Source organism: Artibeus jamaicensis, unplaced genomic scaffold (assembly GCF_021234435.1).
Source record: "Artibeus jamaicensis isolate MK-2021 breed Jamaican fruit bat unplaced genomic scaffold, CSHL_Jam_final scaffold_11, whole genome shotgun sequence".
Classification (NCBI taxonomy): domain Eukaryota; kingdom Metazoa; phylum Chordata; class Mammalia; order Chiroptera; family Phyllostomidae; genus Artibeus; species Artibeus jamaicensis.
In genome coordinates, this window is record NW_026522027.1 from 2,874,306 (window position 1) to 2,886,397 (window position 12,092).

The window sequence follows — 12,092 nt, forward strand, 5'->3', positions numbered from 1 at the left end:
GTTTGTAAATATTTTATCACTGTGAAAATTGTGTTTTTATTGCATTAATTATTTTTCACAGATCGAGTTTTTCCAAATTTTTGTTAAAGTTTAATTTTTGTCTTCCATGGATTGTGCTTTTGGTTTCACATATAAGAACTCTTCCTAATCGAAGGTCACAACATTTTTTCTCTTTTTTAAAAATTAAATTCATTGGGGTGGCATTGGCTAATAACATAGAAGTTTATCTCCTTTTTAGCTAAAAATTTTATGGTTGCAGGTGTTATATTTAGGGCTATGATCCATATGAATTCATCTTTATAAAATGTGAGGTCGAGGTTCATTTTTTTTTTTTTGCATATAAACATCCAATTAAGTATCCTTTTAACATCGAAAAGTTTGTTGCACTTTTGTAAAAACTTCATTGACCTACTTGTGTGGGTCTTTTTGGCCTCTATTTGGTTCCATTGGCCTATATGCCTATCATTTTGCATTCTGTAGCTTCTTAATACATTAAGTCTTGAAACGAGAGTATGTCTGCCAACTACATCCTTTTCAAAATTATTTTAGCTATTCTACATGGACTGTAGTTGTCCACGGGGTGCACAACTTGTAGTTGTTAATGGGATTTCCTTGGTGATACAGGTCAAGGTCAGCCCCCACCTGTGTTTTGCCCAGGACCACCCTGCCTGAACTATAAAGTAATATGAGGTAGCTACTACTCGTGCTGTGCTTGGAGATTCCTGGGTGAAGCTAAGCTGTAAATCTAGGCTGGTTGCCACTAGTGCTGGGCCTAGGGCTTCTTAGTAAGAGTTATGGGGATTAGGAGCTCCCTGAGGCTGGCTGTTGCTTGTGTTGAGAGGATTTAGGAAGTTGTGAGGTTGTGAGTCAAGACCAGCCATTCATATGAAAAAGTAGCTTGAGTGGGCCTGTAAAATGGGTGGGACAGAGTCCCTGGGGATCTCTAGGGTGGAGCAAACAGTGTTAAGCAGGTTGATGGAGTCTCAGATATGGCACCAGCCTGCCAGCTCTGTCGGGGAACATTCAGAAAGGAACGTTCTGCCTGGGATAAGGCTGTCCCCCAGCTCTTGCCTTGATGCCAGACACTCCACTTTTCTCCCTGGTGCCATTCAAGTGACTACCCTGGTGCTGGAGCTCTGAGAGAGTCTGAGTAAATTCGTGTGTGTGCTCTTTAAGAGAAACTACTTGAGTTTCTCCCATCAGCTCAACCCCTTCTGGTTTTTGCAGCCAGAAGTTATGAGGGTTTATCTTTCTGGCACTGGAACCCTGGGCTCTGAGGTCTGCTGTGGGGCTGGAATTCCTCACTCCCAAGATATTGCTTCCAAATTTTTATCCACCACAGGAGGATGTGGAACCATCCTGTTCTGTGTCTCCACTCCTTCCAGCCTGAGTGGATGTGGTTTCTTTAATTCTGTAGCAGTCAAATTTCCATTTAATTCAATTTCTGATGGTCCTGAGTGATGATTGTTCTATATTTTAGTTGTAATTTTGATGTCATTGTGCAAGGAGGTGAACTGTGTTTACCTATGCCACCATCTTGACCAGAAGTTCAGGCACTTTTTTCATATACCTTTTAGCCATTTGTGTGTCTTCTTCGGAGAAATATCTACTTGAGTCTTTAACCTACTTTTAAAATTGGGTTATTAATTTTTTTATTATTGAGTTGTCAAAGTTTCTTGTGTATTTTGGAGGTTAACCATTTATCAGATATGATTTGAAATGTTTTCTCCCATTCTGTGGAGTTGCATCTTCACTCCTCTGATTGCTTTCTTTGCTGTGCAGAAGCTTTTTAGTTTGATATAATCCCACTTGTTTATTTTGTTTTTGTTCCATGAGCTTTTGGTGTCATAAAATCAATGTTAAGGAAATTTTCTTTTAAGAATTTTACAATTTCAAGTCTTAGATTGCAGTCTTAATGAATTTTGAGTTGATTTTTGTGCATGGTATAGGGTAAACGTCCAATTTCATGTGGATTTCTAGTTTTCTCAAAACCATTTCTCGAAGAGATTTTCCTTTCATCATTATGTGTTCTTGGTGCCTTTGTTAAAGATTAGTTGATCACATATGCATGGGTTTATTTCTGGGCTTTTTATTCTATTCCATTGGTCTATGTATCTGTTTTTATATCAGTATCACACTGTTTTTGATTATTATAGCTCTATAGCATAGTTTGAAAACAGGAAGTGTGATGCCCCCCCCAGTTTTCTTCTTATTTCTCAAGACTGGCTATTTGGGGTCTTTTTTTGGTTCCATATGAATTTTTTAGATTGTTTCTTTCTATTTATTTGAAAATGCTATTGGAATTTTGATAGGAATTACATCAAATCTGTATGTGGCTTTGGGTATATGGACATCTTAACTTATTTCTAAGTTAAGTTTAAACTTACTTCTAAGTAATTTATTGTTTTGATGACATTGTAAGTAGAATTGTTATCTTAATTACTCTTTCTGATAGTTTGCTGTTATGTATAGAAATACAGCTGAGCACTGGCCAAGTAGCTGTGTTGGTTGGAGTATCATCTTGATGTGCCAAAGTTATGGTTTTGACCTCCAGTCAGGACACAAACAAGAAGCAATGCATAAATAAGTGGAACTTCAAATTTAGTTTTTTCTCTCTCCCTCTCTTTCTCTCCTTCCCTCCCCCTTTCTTTCTCACTTTAAAATCAATAAATAAAATTTTAACTAAAGAAATACAACTGAATTTTGTATGTTGATTATATGTTCTAAGTTTACTGAATTCATTTATTAGCCCTAACAATTTTGATGGATTCATTAGGGTTTTCTCTATATAAGATTATATCAGCTATAAACAAGCAAATTTTACTTTTTTTCTTTCTAATTTGGATGTCTTTTTTTCCTTGTGTAATTGCTCTGCCTTGGTCTTCCAGTATTGTTGAATAGAAGTGGTGAGAGTGGACCTCCTTGTCTTCTTCCTGGTATTAGAGGGGAAACTTGGAGGTTTTTCAATGCTGGGTATGATGTTAGCCATGGGCTTGCCATATATGGCCTTTATGATTATGAAATACATTTCTTTTATACCTAATCTGTTGTGACTTTTCATCATGAAAAATGTTGGATTTTATCAAATGCTTTCTCTACACCTAGTTAGATGATCATATAATTTTTGTCCTTCACCGTGTTACTGTGGTGTGTCACATTTATTTATTTGCATGTGTTGCACTGTCTTTGCATTGCAGGGATAAATCGCACTTGACCATTGACCATGGTGTATAATCTTTTCTCTCTTTTCTTTTTTCTTTTTTTATTTTGCTTCCTTCCTAATGCCCTGCTGTCAGTGCCCTGGTATGTGTATGATCTTTTTAATGTGATGTTGTACTTGGTTTGCTAGAATTCTCTTGAGATCTTTTGCTGCTATATTTGTCTTTTCTTATAGAGCCCCTATCCGGTTCTGGTAGGAGGGTAATGCTGACTTTGTTCAATGAGCTTGGAAATGTTCTTCAATTTTTTGGAAGATACTGAGAAGGGTTGCATTAATTATTTTTTATTTTTTGTTTTTTTTATTTTTTTAAATTTTATTTAGTTATTTTTCAAGTACAGTTTTTTGTCTATTTTTCCCATCCCAGCCTCCCCCGCCCCTTGCTCCCCACCTCCCTCCCATTTCCACCCCCCTTAGTTCTCGTCCCTGTGTCCTTCCTGTTTGTTCCTCCAAATCCCTCCCCTTTTTCCCCTTAACTTCCCTTCCTTCTCCCCTCTGGTCACTGTCCCCTTGTTCTCTATTTCAGTGTCTTTGTTTTTTTTTTTTTCTGCTTGCTTGTTTGTTTTGTTGTTTAGCTTCCTGTTAAAGGTGAGATCATATGGTGTTTGTCTTTCAGCACCTGGCCTATTTCACTCAGCATAATGCTTTCCAGTTCCATCCATGTTGTTGCAAAAGGTAGGAGCTCCTTCTTTCTCTCTGCAGCATAGAATTCCATTGTGTATATGTACCACAATTTTTTGATCCATTCATTTACTGACGGGCACCTAGGTTGCTTCCAACTCTTGGCTATTGTAAATTGTGCTGCCAGCAGTGGAATTGCTGGGTCAAAATGAATTAATTACTTTTTAAAAATATTTGATAGAATTCATCAGTAAAGCGATCTGGTCCTGGGCCTTCCTTTCTTGGGATATTTTTGATTACTGATTTGATCTTCTTGTTATCAGTCTGTTTCAATTTTCTGTCTCTTCTGTTTCTTCATGATTCTTTTGGTTCCATTGGTCAGAACTTAATTACATGGTGACACTTTCTGGTAACTGAAGCTGAGGAATGAAGATATTAATGAGATGGGCATATGTTGATTTGGTTGACTCTTGGTGGTTTTTGCTAAAAGAAAATGGGAAGAATAATGTTATTAGTCATTAAAACATCAGACAGTTCATCTCTCCACAATCACTGAAACCTTATGATGATTATAATGCTCAGGAAATAAACCTTTCAAACAATATATAATAAACCATTTGGGGTATTAAGAAAAGCTTTGGCTGATGGTAAGAAAACCTGAGGCAGATAAGATTCAATGAGCAGTTGAAGATGCAGTTATAATACCTCACAGGTAAAATCCCAGTTACTTAGTGAAAGGCTGGTCCCTTTTGAATTACTGATGGGAAAACACTTCCTAACTTTTACTCACATTTAATCTTTAGTATTCACACATGCTTCTAAGGAGACTGATAAAGTTCAGAGGCCATCAATATGTTTGGAAAAACTATACTCAAATAGATCATACAAGTTATTGGAGTAGACAAGTGTTATGTAGGGATAGAAAGCATGGACTCTTGAGCCAGGATGTCTTATTAAAATCCTAGATCTTACTAGCCACAAAACCCTCTGTAAAAGCTTTACTTTTTTATGCCTCAGTTTAATTATGTATCAATTGCGGACATGAATAGAATTTACCTGAGATCTTTCTAGCATTAGATAAAGTAGTATATGTACTTCAAATAATGTTGGCCATGTAGAGAGTGCTTTTTAGTGACAGGTAATGTTTAAAAATTTAATATCAATGCTAATATTTTTAAACATTTTATTAGCTCACTAAAGAGCCTTTTAAAACTGTTTTAAACTGTTCTCCCACCCAGTGAAATTTTAGTGTCACAGAACAACTGTATGTCTGTTCATGTGTTGTATGTATATCTATGCTTTATATTCTAAAAGTAAGATTTGTTTCATTCCATAACATACAAGTCCTCTCTAGGGGATGATATCATTCTCTTTGAGAATACTTCAGACAGACCAGGGTTTCCCTGTTTCAGCACTATCGGCCATTTGGGGTCAGATATTTCAGCCACAGTTGAGAACCTCTAATTATTGGCCTCTAATCATGTCCTCATGCTTTCCAAAAGGAGACTGATAGTTAACTTCTCATCAATATGCTTGTGCAATCTACTATCAGGCAAGATTGGGAGCATTCAGGATGGTATGGCGGTAGACTGTACAATCTATTATCAAATGGAGCAACCCAAATTGTTGGTTGTAGAGCAATATCATTGAGCTGCTAACTCTATTTTCTCAGCATTCTTATGTGTATATATGTAAAAATGTGTTATTCCAATTTATCACTCCCCACATCCACAAGACATAATAAATAAAACAATGAACACCTCTTAAAAACAGTTTAAATCATCAGAACTAATCTGTTAAATATTAAATTATTTAAGAAGATTCACCCACAGGTTACCTGAACAATTTACAAAGACTTTACAAGTAATCTTTTGTCCCAAGAATTACTGGGCTATGTATACAAAAAATATGAAAACAAGTCATAAACTAACATTTGTTAACGTGTGTAGGATCTTGCTCTGGCTGGTGGCTCAGCTAGAGCATCATTCTGATATGCCAAGGTTGTGGGTTTGATTCCCTGTCAGGGCACATACAAGAATCAACCAATGAATGCATAAATAAGTGGAACAACAATTTAATCTCTCTCAAATCAATAAAAAAATATAAGATCTCTTGTAATATGATTGCAAAATATTTATTAGATATTATCATTAATAAATATCTCTTAATTACTTACCAGGCATTGAACTGTGTATCTAACATGCAATTAATATTCATTCGTCTACTGTAACCTTTTTTGTCTACCTATTTTCATATTTAAAAGCGAAGTCTTTTTTTTTTTTAAGATTTTATTTATTTATCTTTAGAGGGGAAGGGACAGAGAGAGGGAGAGAAACATCAATGTATGGTTGCCTTTTTGTGCATCCCCTGCTGGGAACTGGCCTGCAGGGAACCAGCCTGCAACCCAGGCATGTGCCCTGACTGGAAATCGAAACGCGATTGTCTGGTTCGCAGGCCCACGCTCGATCCACTGAGCTACACCAGCCAGGGCTAAAAGCGCAGTCTTCAAGTGGTTAAGAGAGTTGCCTGAGATGAGTAGGTTATATGCAGCAAAAATGGATTTGAACACACATTTGCCCAAGGGACTTCAATTCTGCAAGATACACCACAAGGACCCTCTACCTCCAGACATCTGCAGAGCTTGAAATTCACTCAACACATTTCTCCGATCATCCCTTTTATAAGGTTCTGGCTATTAGAACCATATTAATGTTTCACTTGCTAAAAAAAAGGAGGAGAAAAATATGAAACAGTAAAGCCTAAAAACCAATCTATTTCAATGAATAACAAAATCATACAGAAGAGAGGAAGAAATTTCAGGTATTTGAACATCAAAATAAGTAACATTCATAATGTAGTATAAAAAAAAGACGTGAAGGAATAGAGGATGGAAAAATAGAAAAGAAAGAAATATAAACTCTAAAGTAGAATGCTAATCTATAAATGTAGAAGTAATGGTGGAATTAAAAATCAATACCATCATGATGATAAGGAGTGCAGACAAGAATCACTACGTAATGCTAAAAATACTGTACCAGGTAAAATTTCGAGGAGGAACAGAATTTACGTAGTCCCAATATCTCTCTACAAATCACTAACATGAAAATATAGTATGAAATTTATACTATACATTCACCAAATGAAATTATAGTGGAAAACTTTGATAATTATCACATTTGCTCAGAGATCAAAGTTAACATTACAGACAAGAAAACTAACAGTCAGGCATACGGATATGATTCCTGAAGACCCAAGGACCCTTCTGTATTCCTGCCAAAGATACACAACTGAGTGTAATCATGCAGAAACTTCAGATAAACTCACATTGAGGGGCAGCCTTTTGCCTTACAAATATCCGGTTACAGACAATGAGAGGATAAAGCCATTGCCATTGGCTATTGTGGTGCTGTTTGCAGAACACACCTATGACCGTGTTCAACGTGACTGCCATTTTACTTCTCTGAGCTTTTGTCCCCAGGACTGGAAATGACTGGAGAGCAAGAATAGACGACTAACTGCCCCGCCCCTATAGCCACAAGAAAAAGATAACATTGGAGCAAACTGCAGTTTATACAAAACCACCCTAAACCTCTGGTGTGGCTATTCCCCCAAAAGCCCAGGGGCAACACCCTCCCCAGCCTTCTGTGATCAGATTACAATCCAATAAAAGCTCAAAGCCCCTCAGTGCTGTTGCATCGCTCCTGCATTACTTCTTTCTTGGGGAGTGAGTAAAAACGAGAACCTAGATTTTCTTCTCTTTTTGAATCCTTTCACAGTCCACATAACGACCACCCTAACATTTGGTGGTCCTTACGAGGACATTCTCTTATTTTGTGGCCTGTATGGGGACATTCTCGATTTCTCCCTTTCCTCTGCCTCCTGAGACTTCCGGCTAGGGGAGCAGTGGGCAGCGGGAGGTCGAGCCGAGCCAGCCTCCTAAACCACGTCTCTGCGAGGTTTGGAAAGAGGATACTAATCCTTTTCCATCTCTCTGGACTCTGTAGACAGCCTCCTCCTCACCCTCCTACACGGCCAGCAATTGGTAAGTCTCCCTGACTCTCAGATCAAACATTCACTTTGTCAAAAGTGAAAGCTCAGCCCCACACTGGTCAAGGTGTCATAAACCCAGGTCCTGGCTCTATCACTTTCCCATGGTTTTAGCTGGGAGGGACACTTCCAACTGTCACCCTGCTGGTTCGGTCTGCTCTCAGGGCCCAGGTGATACAGGGTGCAGCCAAGGGGGGGGGCAAAAGAAAAGGATTTGGAATGGTGTCCAGAATTCAAAGTGTATAGGAATATTGGAGAGACATATAAGATGTCCTCCCCCTCCCCCCCAGGGGGAAGAAACGAATGGAGCAAGGCCATTGAGAGCTGTTTTGCATAGCAACAGTTTTGCAGCTAACCTCTAGAATGATTATTTAACATATCTATAACCTTTAACTGGTTTCATAGATATGTTAAATAGCAGTGGCCAAGTTTGGAGCCGGGGAGAAGGTTGTGGCAGGGACTCAGGATGGTAACGAGGGGCTGCACTCCTTAGTGAGAAGGGTTTGGACTCAGAAGGTAAGGAGGGGCTGCGCCCCTGAGTGGAAGGGCCAGTGTGTGGGAGCTTGGAAAAGACTGGCTCCAGGACATGAGGGGATAACTGCCCAGGTGAAAGGGAAAAACCACGCAGCTTTGCCAGAATGGAGATCCCTGCAGCCAGGTGAAGAAGAAAGCCACATGCTTTTGGTGGAGTGCGGACTCCTGCAGCTTTGGTAGAAGAGGCCCACGCGGCTTTGGGGTGCCCCCTTTGGCTGCGTGGCCTGAAAAGCAAGAGAGACTTTGACTGGAACTGGGTACAAAGGACTCTTGCCAGTGGACCATGAGAGGGTACCACAGTACTTTGGATTAACTCGAGATCCTGCACAGTGACACAGCTGACGGTGCCAGCGACCTGCAACACAGACCTGTGCTCTTTTCCTGATTTAAGGTACCCGGAGTCGGGACAGTGGGAGAAGGGAGCACTGTGTGGGTGTAGGTGTACAACCTAAAGGACTTTGATATTTTAGTGGAGGCATTAAGCCTGAATAGCATTAAATAAACATTTTGTTTCTTTTTCACAAATCTCTGGCTTTAAGAGATGTCTTTCCAATTGGCGGCGGACAGAAGAGCCCAGTAGATTTTAGTATTTTGTTTTTGGGAGGGGCCCCTGTTGTATAGCAGTTTTGGGCATCTCTAGGTGGGCCAAATATTGTATTGCCCCTCCCTCGGACCTCTTGTTGTTCGGTAACACAGGGACACCCTGACTCTGAGACACATCTTTGAGGTCGGTCTGACCTCAGGCTCAAGGACGCTTGACCCCGGTGGCAGATCTCTAGGTCATTTGAGGTGGGGACACCCTCCTTAAACCTCCCTCGCCGCACCCCTTGTTTGTTCTCATCCCTGAGATCACCTTCCCTTTTAAAATGGGCAACACTCAATCAATCCCACCCAAGGACTCCCCGTTGGGATACAACTTGAAAGCTCTGGGACTTATGGACTTCAAGCCCAAGGGCTTGATTCTTTATTGCAACACGGCCTGGCCTCAATACAAACTGGGCGACCAGAAACTCTGGCCCATGAATGGATCTCTTCACTAAAATACTATCCTCCAACTTGACCTTCACGGTCACCATCTCAATCCCCTCCTTAGGTTTATTCTCAAGATGAGATAAAATTTTTAACCTTCAGTGGGGATTCCAGGCCTTTTTCTACTAACTATGCCTTTTTGTTCAAATTTGCTCCACTCTACCAACTCCTCCCCTCCCCCACTTGTGTCTCTCTTGCTGCAGAGTAATCACTGTATTTGTTTTCCAGCTGAGCAGCATTCTAACCTGCTCAGCAGGGGGTGATACTATTCCTGACCTCCCTAGCCCAAATCCTGCATGCAACTCCCTCTGAAATTAGTCTTGGCCCCACTGTGCCCATGTTAAGTAAACACGTGTACAAGGAGGAAGAAAATCTCACCCTCACCCTCCCACCCACAGGCTGTAAAACAGTCTATATTCCCCTCCTGAAGAGCAGGGAGCTGCTAAATCCTGGTAACAATTGGGACTGCCTCTCAATGCAGAGAAAAAAAGTGGCATTTAAAAATATTTATTTATTTTTAGAGAGAGGGGAAGACAGGGAGAAAAAGAGGGAGAGAAACATCAATGTGTGGTTGCCTCTTGTGCACCCCCTACTGGGGACCCGGCCCCAAAACCCGGGCATGTGCCCTGCCTGGGAATCGAACTGGCGCCTGTTTGGTTTGTAGGTTGGCACTCAATCCAATGAGCCACACCAACCAAGGTAAAAGCGGCATTTTAAAATCAAACCACTTTTCTGCCCCTTTATAAGAGGATGCAGCCGGGGGGGCAAAGAAGGCTTTGTAATGGGGTCCAGAACTCAGGGTGTCTAGGAAATATTAAAAAGATGGGATGTCCTCATCTCTGTAAGTCTGACCTGGGGGATGGGACACATGGAGCAGGGCCACTGAGAGTCGTTCTGCATGGCAACAATTTTGCAATTAACCTCAGCCATGGTCATTTAACATATCTATAACTTTTAACTGGTTTCATCAATATGTTAAACAGCTGTGCCCATGCTTTGAGCCAGGAAGATGGGAGTGACTTCCACCCAGGATGTAACTAGGAGGCAACACCCCCTGGTTATCGAGCCTGCGTAAGAGCTTGTAGATGATTGGCTCCATGCCACAGGGCCACGCCTGCCCGGAATTACTACGGCAGCCCAGAAAAGCTGGAAAAATATGGGAATGCTAGCAAGTGTAGTTGATTGTGGGAGGAGTTGGAAATGGGGCTGCTGGGGAAGACTGGCACTGGGATTTAAACCCCGCAGTGGCAGCCAGGACAAGAACCACGTAGCTTTGGGTCTCCTTTTGTCACGCAGCTTAGGCAGCTGGAAAGCAAGATGTAGCAGCGAGGCAGAGCTCTGTCTTGGGAATTTGGAAGAATACAGGAGAGATGCTGTGGGAAGGAAAGGGGTGAAAGGACTCTTGCTGGTTCACGAAAAGGTGCCACGTGGTTTTGGCTTAAGAACTAGAGAGCCTGGTGACACAGCTGATGGTGCTGTGAACTGAGGGAGGTCTACAAGCCGAGCACGGATTACTGGGAAGAATCGGGGACTACCTGAGCCACAGACCTCTATTTCTTTTACTGAGATATGGTACCCTGGACCAGGCAAAGGGGGTAAAAAAGGACTGTGTTTGTGGATGTTTTAAGGGACTTTGAGATTTTAATGAAGACATTGAGTCATTACTCTCAAGTCTGTATAACTTTTGAATAAATAGTTCCTTTCCTTTTCAACAATCTCTGACATGAAAAGCTACAATTTCCTGGTGCTGGGCAAAGCAAACCTGGTACAGAGAGATCCCAGGAGAGGGGGGGTCCATTCAGTAACACTGTGCGATCCCTTCTCTGGTGGCCAATGAAGGAAAATCATGGGAGACCACATGCGCAGTAGCTTTAAAGTAATATAACTAGTTGTGCATGCTCGATAAAACCCCACCAAAACTAGTCAGGAAGTATCCGCCCTATAAGAACAGAGTCCCTCCAGCCAATGAGGTCAATCTCTGCCTGGAGTTGGTGCTCCCAGGTTCCCTGGTATAAACTCTGTGTTCAGTTCAATTCTTTGTCCTGATCACCAAGAACCTGCTTACCTGTGCCCACCTGTGACACTTTCACTGGACTCTCTAACATTAACATCCCCCCATCTCTTCTCCCTACTTCTCCTCAAACCTCTTGCCTGGCTCCCCCTTCAAATTGGGTTTCTTCCAGCCATTCCTGTGCTAGCCGTCCCCTCAGTAACCCCTAAACCTGCAACTAGCTCCCTCCCCCGTGAGGGATCAGAGGAGATGCTGGATCGGAGAGCATTATTCAGGTCAAGGCTCCCTTTTCAGTGTCTGACCTCTCCCAAATTGAGGTCAGACCCAGCAGTTTTTAGGCAAATTCGGCTAAGGATTTGAATATCTCACCCCCTCATATGACACCTATGTGACAGTTTTGTGACTGCCGATTTATGCTTCTTCATCCCTTCACTTTACTCACCTAACCCCCCTTTACCTCTGGCAACCTTCACCCTCCCTCAGAGTAAGCTCTATACAAGTGATAGAGATAATTATCCAATGTCTGCTTTTCAATAAGAAACTGTTTTCTCCCAACTAGGAAGTGTTATGGGGCAACAAATATTTTTACCAATCTGCCCTGATTTACCTAGTAGCGTGAGACTTTCTTAAAAC